The sequence below is a fragment of the Amborella trichopoda genome, chromosome 6 (genome assembly GCF_054954075.1).
Source record: "Amborella trichopoda isolate Santa Cruz 75 chromosome 6, AtrichopodaSantaCruz75HAP2 v2.0, whole genome shotgun sequence".
Taxonomy (NCBI): domain Eukaryota; kingdom Viridiplantae; phylum Streptophyta; class Magnoliopsida; order Amborellales; family Amborellaceae; genus Amborella; species Amborella trichopoda.
In genome coordinates this window covers 12304430-12317586 of record NC_142341.1, presented here as the reverse complement: position 1 = coordinate 12317586, position 13157 = coordinate 12304430, and positions in this window count along the sequence as shown.

Below are 13157 nucleotides of genomic sequence, written 5' to 3'. Positions count from 1 at the left end.
AGGGAGGATTTATTCTATTAATTCAATTTCCAAACCTTACCCAAAAAAAAATTTCCAAGAAAAATGGATTTGCTAAAGTTCATAACAGTCGAATAACCAAGAGAAAAGGATATCTCCATACCTCATAATTAGACTGTTCTTGCTGTTGGACACCGAACACATCTCCATATAGCGGGCATCAAACTACATAATAAAATTTCACAGAATCAGTCACCAAAGAACAAAAAACCATATAAAATATTGCAAACACTATGAGAGCATGAATGCAAGAATCATAAAAGCTCACTTCAACAACAGGAGGTTTGCCCCAGCCTCCAGGATGATAAGCAAAGCTAGCTCCAGGTGGAATAGGAGCATTCGAGCTAGGAATTTTCAGATGCGGGTAAGATGGAGGAGGACCATATCTCTGTCACAAATTTATAAATCAATCATGAGGAAAACTAACAGTCTTGTCAAGGAATTCAACTAAGATGATTAACTACTCAAGCAACAGAGCAAATAAAACGACAAACCAAAAAGGACTGTACCAGATATTCACACAAACCTGCATTTTGATGAGCCAAGGAGGTGGTGCACCTTCAGGCATACCAAGAGCTTCCTTTCGCTTCTGAGAGAGAATGCCTGGTTTCATTTCCCTGAGCTTGACCTGTATAGCAAGTACATGAGCATAAACACGCAGATGAACAATGATCTCAACAGATAACTTCAAATAATGAAAATTGCATGCACTCATGAAGATATATTCCAAGCAGCTCATCAAGCCAAAATGAAAAGACCTTGTATCAAGAAGATGTCCAGCAATAAACTGGTCACCTAAAATTTACAGATAACAGGTAAAAGCAAGAATATTCATCATGTTGGAGTAAATCTGGGCCAGAACTGAACACAAAAGAAGGAAGCATTGCCACTGTTATTATCATTGTTTTGTTAAAAAGAACTAAAATTCTAGTTTACTTTGTTAGGAAAAAAAATTGTCTTTTATTAACACATGATTGTACGTTATCACAAAAGCAATGTAAACATTAGGATAAGTGTTTTTTTTTTTTGGGCAGTTATGACAGTTGTATGTTAGTGATGAGTATTGATTTAAATGTAGCAGAATAGCCATATAAGTCATGACAACAAAAAACAAATGTCAGTCTTCTCGACTTTTATACAAAACTAAAAACTGTGACGTAACTAAAAGGCTTTGTTTTTTTAGAAGCCATTTTTTTTTAAGAGTATGCATCGTGCTTAGAATCACAGCCAAGAAAGATTCCATCTACTATATACAGGAATTTCTATATGAAAGAATGTACTGATAGAAATGATTAGGGCCCCAAAAGACTGATAATATTCCTATTGCCACAGTGTACATGGTGAAACTGAAAGGAGGTATCCATAAATAAGGAAACATCCTGGATCTCTCCCAAATACCTTATGACCATATCTAACTTTGTTTCCTTTAATTTGCCTGAGGCAATCTTATAAAATCCCGTATTCCAGCATAGCAGTCTCACCATCTGAGTCTGCCCTCCTATCACCACTAAGTGATGTAATTTGGGCGCATGTATCTGTGGTTTATAGTACATGTTGACACATCAAGACACGACACATATGTCAGACACTTCATCTTAGCTCTTGAGATAACCATATGAAAGTAATTAATATCGTTTCAAACCACTTACTTCCCCTTTTAAATAATAGACATTTCCCAAAATCAATGATACATACATATAAAGTATAATATATAGTAAATAATTTAGAAATATACAGTACATCTTGTTTCAATAAGCAATAAGAAAATTGTTGTATGCATCGGGGGGCGCATTCCCACATTTGCATCCCCGAGGCATAAAACATCCATCTTAAAGATGGATGCAAATGGGTGGTTCCCTAGAAAAAGTTAAAACTAATAGTCTAAATATTTCTTCAGAAAATTATCATTCCCAATTTTAAAAATTTATTTATTTTTACACATTCATGATCTTCCTTGATAAAGAAGATTAGAGGAACAATAGCAGACACCAAATAGTTAGAATAAGGCTTGGATGATGATGACCTCTATGTAGAGATTATTTATTCCTTAAGAGTTAGGTCCAAAATCCAGGATTTCTAAGAAGGGACTCATTAGTCCTAGGGCTCATAGAAAGCGTGCCTGAAGTACTAATATATAATGCATCTTTATTATATTAATATTGTAATTTTTTCCCTTTTTTATAACTTACCAGTAGATTTTCATTAACTTGTGTAACGATATAGTATTGGGAGTGTAGATCTCAAAAATGTGTACTTGGAAACAAAAGCCTGACAAGGGCATAATATGTGAACAATATCATGGTATGGTTTAAATTATTAAAGTGGGAACATTGCAAACTTCCTCGTGCGCAAGGGAGATGACCAATTGGTTTGACTCCCAAAAAGTGAGAAAATTGAACATTGAGAGCCACTGCCAGTAAAAAATTTCAGCAAGAAACGGGGTGAGGTGCCATGGACATCGGAGACAGTGCGATGCAGAGAGAATACAAATATTATTGGTCTTCTAAACCCCTAGTTATTTTCTTCATCATTGCTAGTTTTCTTCTGAGTCCCCCAGCTATAACTCTATTGCTCTGCCAAGTTATTGTGACAAGATCTAAATTGAAGTATTATTAGTCTTCTAGGGTTTTACTACTCCAACACCTTTCAAGAGCAAGGAAACTACCCATGATCTTAAAAATTGAAAGCCATCATTCATGCATTTACAATCCATGTGACTGTATTGATACTACTGAAAAGCGTTCTATTTGCTCGTAGCTCCCGTTTGATAGCAAATCTGGGTTTTCATTTTCCTTGTGACAGACTCGAAAGAGGGGGAACATGTTGAGTCATCTTCAAGATATTAAGAATGTTCACTGAATGAGCAATTCAATAATAGAAACAGATCTCGGATCTAATCGATTTTGGCAAGTTTCATATGAAGTATTCCGACGATCCCCACGATCCGAGTCTGAGCTGTTCGCAATCAGATTCACCTAGGAAACCCACCTAAAGACATGACCAAAAGCTTCAAAAGTATGATGAACTACAAGCAGTTACCTACACCTTTGCACCCTTTCCCTAAAAATTAACCACCCACAATCAAACACTCCAGAGGGGAGGAGACATGACATGGAAGACAATTATTGCAAGCCACTCCTAGTACCACAAAGAGTACAACAGAGAAGTGTAAGTAATAATACAATTGGCAAGTTCTACTGCAAGACACATCAATACTCTCCACCCTTGAATAGAAACCAACATTTTAACAAACTATAGGTCTCCTGACTCCCGTCTCAGATCCCTTAGTAAACACAAAACACCCCACATCTATAAAACCGAAGTTGTTGTTTTGAAATACATTTGAGCATTTTTCAAACAAAAAATACTAACATCCCTTGTGCTCAAATCACTTCTTGCACGATAGTAAACTTTACTTTACTATGGTGCAAACATGCTCAGAAGCTTAAGAAAAACAATTTTGTCCCTAATACCTCTTATCACTTTTAATAGCCATCCAATCACCAGACCTACAAAGGGACCTACAAAGCACCTCATCCCTAATCCCCTCTATACAATATACAACTCACCATCTCATTCACACGAGTTATTCATCCTCCAAGACCACAATGGCCACCTACCTGAAATTGCCCTATTCATCTTCTTATCCTACCCTGCACAAAAATGCCCCCCTTTACCAATATGGAATTACAATCACTTGTAATCTTCAATTAAGAAGTTTATTCTAGCCTCTCTAACTTCGCTCACAGTGATTGGCCACCAGGAAATAGCAAATCGCACATTTGTTGAACCACCTTCGATTCAAATCCCTCCACAAAACAATAACCAAGCGAACTATTTCCTGATCATGGTCAGTGAACTGAAAGGATTCTAGCACAACATAAAGGATGGGCAAAAGGTGTGGCCTCCTTAAGTGGCAGAACTAAGCTATTTGATTTAGGTGCTAAATCCTCAGGTGATCCTAGACCTTAGCTGAGGTACAAGTAGTGCTGCCACCACGACTCCAACCCCATTCTCAATATCAATATGATATTGGAAACAATATAGAGCAAAAATTAGATTGATATGAAAGGAAGGTGATAGCCATCTAAACAAGGAAAGTTTAATTGAGATGAGAAAAAGGGATAATTTTTTATTTTTATTTTTTTTAAATGTCTCCAAAAGGATCGGTGATTACTTGCAGAAGAGGTAGGATGAAAGTGTGTTTTTTATTCAAATTTCTCCAAAGAAACTGGTGATTACTTGCAGGAGAGGTATGGAAAAAGTGCGTCAAAGTTTGGAAGAAACAATGTTCACAAAATCAGTGACTCAGGGTCGGGCTTGCTAGAGTCACTTAAAACTAGCAGGGTGCCAGTCCAGATGAACAAACCTAAGATCTGGGCAAGTCTACTAATGTCTTCTTGGACAGCCGACTTTATTGAGTCGGACATGGACTTGGGCTTAGCATCCATGGCGATTTCGAGAACAAGCCAGGGCTTTTAATCACTAGAAGAAAGAGTTAATGAGGTTTAAATAGCTTGAGGGTGTTTAAACATGGAATCATAATAGAGGGAAAAATTATATATTTTTTTAAAACAAAAAACTTTCGAATGAAGTCGAAAATTCATAAAAAAATTGATTTTAATAAATCGATTTTTGAATTAAAGTGAGTATTAATGAAAAAACAAAATTTAATTTTTACCATAATGTACAGAATATTAAAAAATACATTACAAACCAAATTTTTTATTTTTGAGATTTTATATACATTTTTTTGAATTTTTTTTAAAAATACTGGTCGATGACCAAAACCGTTCAAAACTGGAACTGGCCATTGGCTAGTTCTGATCTAACCGGGCAGTTAGCGGTTAGATCACCCGGTTTTTCTAACAATGATTGAGGGTGATTCCATGAATGCGAGCCATTGGTGTACGAAGGAAATGTGCCAATTTTATAGAGATATTGTGGTATTGGCGGGGTAGTAAGGGATCATATTGGGAAACTTTTAAAGAGATATTGTGGGCCTGTGTGTATTATTATGAGAAATGATCCTATAGGACCTTCCCCCACCTATGTGTGTAGGATCCTAAAAGATCACCATTAAATTTGGCACGGATCTATAGAAAAGTCAAGTCCCACACCTATGTGATAACTCTTTTAGAGATCCGTATCAACTTTAATGGTGATCCTTTGGGGTTCTACACACATGGGTGGAGGAAGGTCTTATAGGATCATTACTTTATTATTATATAGCAAATGGAGCTGAAAAAAGAAAAGCGTTGCAAGGATTAAAGTGGCTGAACAATTTTATGGTAAATGGATCATTGAGGGTGACTCCATGAATGTGATTCGTTGGTGTAAGAAGAAAATTGAGGTTCTTTGATCTCTTTGATGCTTTGGGATGAGGCTATGGTTCATTGTCGTAATAAAGATGTTGGTTCATGCATTTATAAAGAGAAAAACTTAGCAGGAGATGCTTTGGCTAAAGATGCAGTCTAGATGCAATTGTTAACGGTAAAAAGATAGGCATAGAGTTACGGGGAAAGATTGAATGTAAATAGTTGGAGTTTTTGTGTAATGTTGTATATTGTGATGCCAGTTTTTATAAATTGCATTTCTGCTGCATTTTGTTGATGTACTGATGTGATTTTCATTTTTTTTTGGAAAAGCACTTATGTAATTTTGTGAATGAATGAAAAAGTAAATGTCATCATTGTTAAAAAAAAAAAACCCTGATAATTTATATATATTTTTTTGGGTAAGTACTTATGTTATTTTGTGAATGAATAAAGAAGTAAATGATAATTTATAAGGTTAATAATGTGGTATGATAATTTATAAGGTTAATAATGTGGTATGATAACAAATATGTTTTGTAAAAAGAAAGTATATCTTGTGAACCGGGTTAATATGATTGGAATATATACTTTTCATATTAACCTGATACACAAGATATACTTTCCTATGACTTGCAATATATAGTTTTGGTATTAACTTGATACACAAGATATACTTTCCTTGTTTGACTTTTTTTTTATTTTAAAATAATCATTAGTACGCATATAGAACAAAATGGGCTATTACTTTGTAGATAATATTTTAATATACAACTGGCATCTGAAAATTTTCACTTTCAAACCTTTTTACTTACTTGTAAAGTTTTGGTAGCTTCTTTTGTGAATTTTATTTGAGAAAGAGGTGGGGTTTTTTATAATGTTGTACATCGTGATGGAAGTTTTTATAAATTGCATTGCTGTTGTATTTTGTTGATGTACATTGTTATTTTGTGAATGAACGAACAAGTGAATGTTACCATTGGTACTAAAAAAAGCCGATGTAATTTATAAGGTTAATAACGGAGTACACTGAGAAGTATGTTTGTGCATGCTGAACAAAATGGGTTATTACTTCATAGAGAATAATAAAGTGGCATATGAAATATGAAATTTTTCACTTTCGAACCGTTTTACTTAATTGTAAAGTTTTGGTAGCTTCTGTTATGAGTTTTACTTGAGGAATCAAAGATGACAAATTCTTTTGGTAGCTTCCATCATGAGTTTTACTTAAGAAATCAAAGACGACAAATTCTTTAATTTGTGTTTTTTTGTTAATCAGGTGTACTCTTACAACAAAAATGGTCTTTGTGCTCTTGCCTCATAGGTGGACTTCGCGAGGCAAACATGATCGCTGAGAGGCGGTCTATTGTCCATATCTTTTGCGAGATGAACATGGTAGTTGATGCACTCGTTGAGAGAGCATCTGCTTATTCAAGCGCCATGATTTGGCACAATCGTACACTAGACTTTCTTTCTCTTATTGTATGGGCGTAGTCATACAATAGACTTTCTTTCTCTTCTGTTATTGCTGGTGCAGCTGCTTGTAAAATAACGTGTTATTTCTTTCTTATTAATGAAAAATCGCGTAGAGGCCTTCCCCCAGTTACTTGCCCAAAAAAGAAAAGATCTTTTGTGCCTTGGCTTTTGCGGATTATCATTATCCATCTGTATTGCATGTTCTCAATAGGGTAATATTTGTTTTCTATTTGGTTTTAGGCTTCTGCTTCTACTTCATTCAACTAAAACCATTCGCCTATTACCGTATTGGATTATAATTCAAGCGGTGCATATTTAATTGCCCTATTATATAGGGTTGTAAAATAACGTGTTATTTCTTTCTATTAATGAAAAATCGAGTAAGGGCTTTCTCCGCCGGTTACTTACCCAAAAAAGTAAAGGTCTTTTCTGCCTTGGCTTCTGCAGATGATCATTACCCATATGTATTGCATGTTCTCAATAGGGTAATATTTGTTTTCTATTTGGTGTTAGGCTACTGGCTATCTGCTTCTGCTTCATTCAGCTAAAACCATTTGCCTATTACTTTATTGGATTATAATTCAAGCAGTGCATATTTAATTATTGGATGAAGTTTTTATAGGGCCTAGACTTTTTTAAAAGAAAATAAAGCCTCGCCTCAAATCCACATTCGGAAAGCACTTTCGGCATTGGAAATCTCTAAAATTAATTTCCAACTTTGACAATAAATTTTGAAATTAAAAAAATAGTATAGATCTTACAAATCTGTGGCCACTTAGTTTTAGGGCAAAATGAATGGTCTAGATGATTTGTTGCGATATACACTATTTTTAGAGTTTAAAGTCTTAAATGTTTTGCACAAACATAATGTTCAAGCTGAGACGATCGATTTAAAGGTTTTTCAACACTTGAATTGCAATTTTTGATGGGTTATAAAGTGAGGCTTTACTTATTTTGATACGGTTCCAACCCTATGAAACCATTTTCCTTAATTATTTCTATAGTCGTTATTTTGAGTTGCAAGACTTAGAGTTTGAATGATTCGTGAACTTGATTTCCATTGAATATTGGTGATTTATGGTAATAACAAAAAAAAAGGCCTAGTATATTTATTCATTAGAAACACGCACTCTCTCTCTCACTAACTAGGTACATCTTTCTTTCTAAGGAAGCTTTCCTTCTCTCTCTCCCCATCTCTAATTTATTTCACCCACTCTCTCTCAACCCTGTGCTATCTTCCTCCCATTCTCCCACCATGAAACATCTCCAATTTTCACCATCTCCCTCAAACATGACAGCATAATGCAACTCCATGACGTCTCCCTTCCTTTAATAAATTATGTTCTTCTTGGATGCTAAGAAAACTGGATTTGAGGGTGGGGTGCAGTAATGGCATCCTTTATACCTTGACAGGCAGGGGTGTCTTCACTATTGTCAACCCTGCAACCGACCAATCTACTGCCCTTTCCTGCTGTTTCAGGATCCTCGGCATTTTATTTTGGATTCTATTTCGACCCCAATCATCATCGCAAATTCAGGGTTTTGACTATGAAGTCGAATGTGTTTGCATGGAAGCCCATTCCATAATACCAGCTGTTTGACTCGTCGATTGGACAGTGGAGGCGGCTTGAAAGCATGCCAAAAAAATCTATGATCTTTGGCAGGAGGAATCTCATATCCATTGGCCATACATGCTACACGTATGACATTATGGAGTATAGGTTGTTCGGCTTCGACATGGTGAGTGAGAGAGGCAGTACACATCGGAGCTTCAAAGTGGATTAGAACCCTCGGTGTGGGTTGACCATCTTGTGTTGTGGTCTTGGAATGGAATCCACCCGTATGTGGGCTGCCTCTTTAAATTTCACTTCCTCTTGTAATTTTCGCTATTATAATACATTAAAAAATAGTTACCCCCCTCTTATAATTTTCGCTACTCTAATACACTAAAAAATGATCATCCAATTTTATTATTAAACAATATTAAAGGAGGGCTCTAAACCAATAGTTGACCTATCCTGAAGTCCTGAAGTAGTTGATAGATTGACAAGTGTATACACTCGGTATTGATGTGAATGTAGCCATGAACGTTAACATCTATGGCTACGCACATATGATAACCCCCCCTTATTTTTCACTCACTATACAAAAAATTGCATATGCAGCACCTAAGAAATTTTTACAGTAATCATCTTTCCTTATAGTTCGGCTAAGGTCGGAACCTTAGACAATCAAATTAAGGCAAGGCATGCCTCCAAAGTTTATCTTAAATATAATTTTTGTTGTGTGGGACAATAATTCCATTGATTGAACCCACAGCATCGACATTCTTTTTTTCAAGGTTTGAAAACTCGCCGTCACGGATCAAAATTGTTAAGGTTGTGCCGGTTCTTTTTATATATCCCGGTCTTAGAGAAAACCGTCTAGTTCTCTAACAGAACAAACAGGCCTACTCTATTAGAGAACCGGGCAGTACAACTCTATAACGAACCAACAACCTTTCTTTAAAAGAAAATTGAAATTTTGTTATTAAAGAGAGAGAAATGTGGTGGGCCCATCCCCCTTTTAATTTTTGTGTTTTTTATTTTGTCGAACTTTAAAATTAAGGTTTTACTATTGAAAAAATTATTAAATATAGAATTAAAGATGCGTCTCAAAAATCCATCAGAAAAAGTTTTTTTTAATGTTGAAAAACCCTCTAATTGATTATCTTGACATCGAGATGAGTAAATATGAAAATAAAATAAAAAAATTGAGTTTTAAAAGTAGTGCATCTTGCAGCATATTATCTAGACCGTTCATTTTTTAAATTTAACTATTTTTAAAGTTTAAAATAATTAAAAATAAAAATAAATATTCAAATAATTTTAAAAAAATTTATACCAAAATTACATAAAATTTCCATATTCTTATTTAAAGTTGCAACCTTAAAGAAACCACATCCTTTACAATTTAAAAGCCTCCTTTTTAAAAAGATGTCCCGTCCCCCTAAAAGCCTCCTTTTTAAAAAAGATGGACCATCCCCTCAACCCCCTGCCTCCCCTCTTATGACCACCGATCCACGAGTGCTACACACGTGGCACACACCCACAATCCTCCATTACCTCGTCCTGTTTTATATGCTCTACCATCAGTGACCCTTTGGAACTCTTCAATGAGGGACTAAAATGTATAGGTGAAAGAGAATTTCCAACGCAAGCGAGACAGAGATAGAGGGAGAGAGATGGGTAGTGATGGTTTCTATAATTTTGTTTTGAAGAACAATAGGCAACGAATTTTTGTATAGCTTTTTTAGTGTGAAATTGTATATAGTGAGATTATTTATTTTTACTACAAGGATGTTATAATCACTCGTACTTATTAGATATCAAATTGGAAGGTTTGGACTAATCATGAAGTTCAAGATTTTTTTTTAAACTCTTCTGTCTTTTCAATGACACTTTGACAACTACTCATTTTGAAATTTTAGGGACAAGTACTTGTAACCTCCTTCACAAGAAGTAAATGGTCCCTTTGTATAGAGCAATGTTCTCTTTTATTATTATAGTAGTGGAATAGAGAGGAAACATCTATATAATTTAAAAATTATCAAAAGTTTACATGCTCTAGCAAAACCTCATCCTCCATTCACACTCTGGTAAAATGGTAGTGTTTTTAGAACCCAAGTTTGGTTCTAGTGAAATATATATATATATATATATATATATATATATAAGGTAATCTACGGTCTACCTTTGATATACAAAGTTCGCAAATCACCTTATTACAAAGAATTGATTGCCAAATAAAAAGAAAAGAAGACAGTGTTAAGATGCATACACATAATTAAAACTATGTAGGCTAAGTGGAGATGTGCAATTGAAATTTTGTGTGGTTACTGCATACCAATGAAACTGAAGGGTAAATTCTATAGGATAGCTGTGAGACCAATTTTACTCTATGGGACGGAATGTTGAGCGGACAAAAAATAATCACCCATAGAATGAGTGTAGTGGAGATGACGATATTGAGATGGATGAATGGCAAGACAAGAAGGAATAGAATTTGAAATGAATCCCTTCGGAAGATTTTAGGTGTGGCATCAATAGGCGATAAGAGGAGAGAGAGAGTAGACTTAGATGAGTTGGTGAGGATCTTTAGATCGTCATGAGGGACCCATGTGCTCAATCTGGGAATGAAATGATGTCTCTATCATGGCTTTCCAAAATAAGGCTTATTTGGTCAGGGTTTCCGTAGTCCATTGGTATTTTTGGTTCCTGTGGATCTAGGTTACCACTGGCTTCTTCATTATTCGCATCGAGGATACAAGCTTGTCAAAAATACCCTACAACAATATCGTGTTATCCATATCATGTTCCATGGTTCAGTTAATACTTTTCCCTTGATGATTGTCCTAACAACCTCAAATTATTATGTTTTTTTGGGTAAGATATATTGTTTGTTAACTATGTTCTCTCTCTTTCTCCCCCTCCCTCCCCTTCTCTCCCTCTCACTAAGACAAAACAAGTTCCCCTCTCTCCATCTCACACGAAACAAGTATGAAGAAAGTGATAATTGAAATGTGATGGTACAAATTTCATTTTAGATACCATCAAGAAAAATTTGCACCTCAACTTGGGCACAAAGACTCCACACATGTAGAGTTCCATATATTTCTTTTCACTTCATTTTTAAATTTAAAAATGTCACAAGAATGTATTAATTATATATTTTGAATTGATTCAGATGGCATGAGAAATAATTTTAGCGTCGAATTACTTTCTTTATCCATTTAGATGAGATAGGGAGGATGAGTCATTAACAGTGAAGTGGAATTGAAGCCAACAAACGCATAAACATGAGACAGGTTCTCAACATTTACATATTTTCAATAAAATAACTAAAAACTATAATACTATACAATTATTGTTTTAGAAAACCTAAAAATTAGATTTTTACGAAATTTTAGAGATTTTTAAAAACTTTTTATTAATGTTGGATCCCTCCGATTCGCCGATCTCTACCCCTCATCTGTCAATCCCAACTGATTTTTCAGATGGATGATCCGAGTCACCGATTTATTCTTTAAACCTTGCTTTTTCCCATGTTTTAAAACCCGAATTGGTAGGACGGAATGCTCACCCACAAATCCATGTTGGATCACTAGATCAACAATCCAAATTGGAATATGCATCGGTGATCCAAAACATATTAAAAAATAAATAAAATAAAATGAAAATAAAAATAGAGATCTATAAATTGGGATTTTAGAGGTATATATATATATATATATATATATATATATATATATATATATATATATATATATATATATATAAGCCAGTACGCAACTCCTATGGGCGAAAATGAACAGTATTTTCGCCTAGGCTCGGCGCCATTCAATTTTTCAGACGGCGTAGATTTACCAAAATGGACATAGTAGGTGTGGTGCCGTCGTTTTTTCATACAAAATTCACGGGAAACCACAATGGCTCTCATGAGCCATTGCGGGCGAAATCACTGAGCATTTCACCTGGTTCACCATTCTGCTCTAGTAATAGTCATATCCTCAATGAGACCATAAGTCCCCATATCTTTTCGGAGTACTTCAAACCACATCCTTTTGGACCTATCCCTTGCTTTTTTTAGTCCTACTTGAACTAACTCACACCTCTTAAGTGGTGTTGTACTTGGTTGGTTGGGCTTACACACATTCGCTCACTTGTGCCCATACATAGCTAACTCATCTAAGTATACATGGCTAACTCATCTAAGTCTACTCTCTCTCCTCTTATCGCCTATTGATACAACACCTAAAATCTCTCGAATAAATTCATTTCGAATTTTGTCCCTTCTTGTCTTACTACTCATCCTTCTCAACTTCGTCATCTCCGCTACACTCATTCTAGACAATAAGACATTAATTACCATTATCCAATGCCATTCTCACACTTGGTTTTAACATTCAATATAAAACCATTCAATATATGGTGAACTAATTTGACAGGGCTGCGGTTTGTATCAAGCCTAGGCTCTAAACAATCAAATTAGAGCCTACCTTCAAATAGTATCGAAAAATGTGGTTTCATGATTGAAAATCTATGTGACATCTTTCAAATATATTTCCATATTTATTCATAAAATTTAAAGCTACAACAATGGTGTAGACCGCTAGATTTATGAAAACTTAAGAATCTTAAAAATTGACAGTCCAAAATTGCGTTACAAAATGCACTATTTCCAAAACTGAAATCCATTTTTTTCTCAAGCCCATACATTTTGATGTCCAGATGATCAATTTGAAGATATTTCAGCATTAAAACAATTTCTTCTAGTGAAATTTTCAAGGTAGGCTCAAAGTTGATTGTT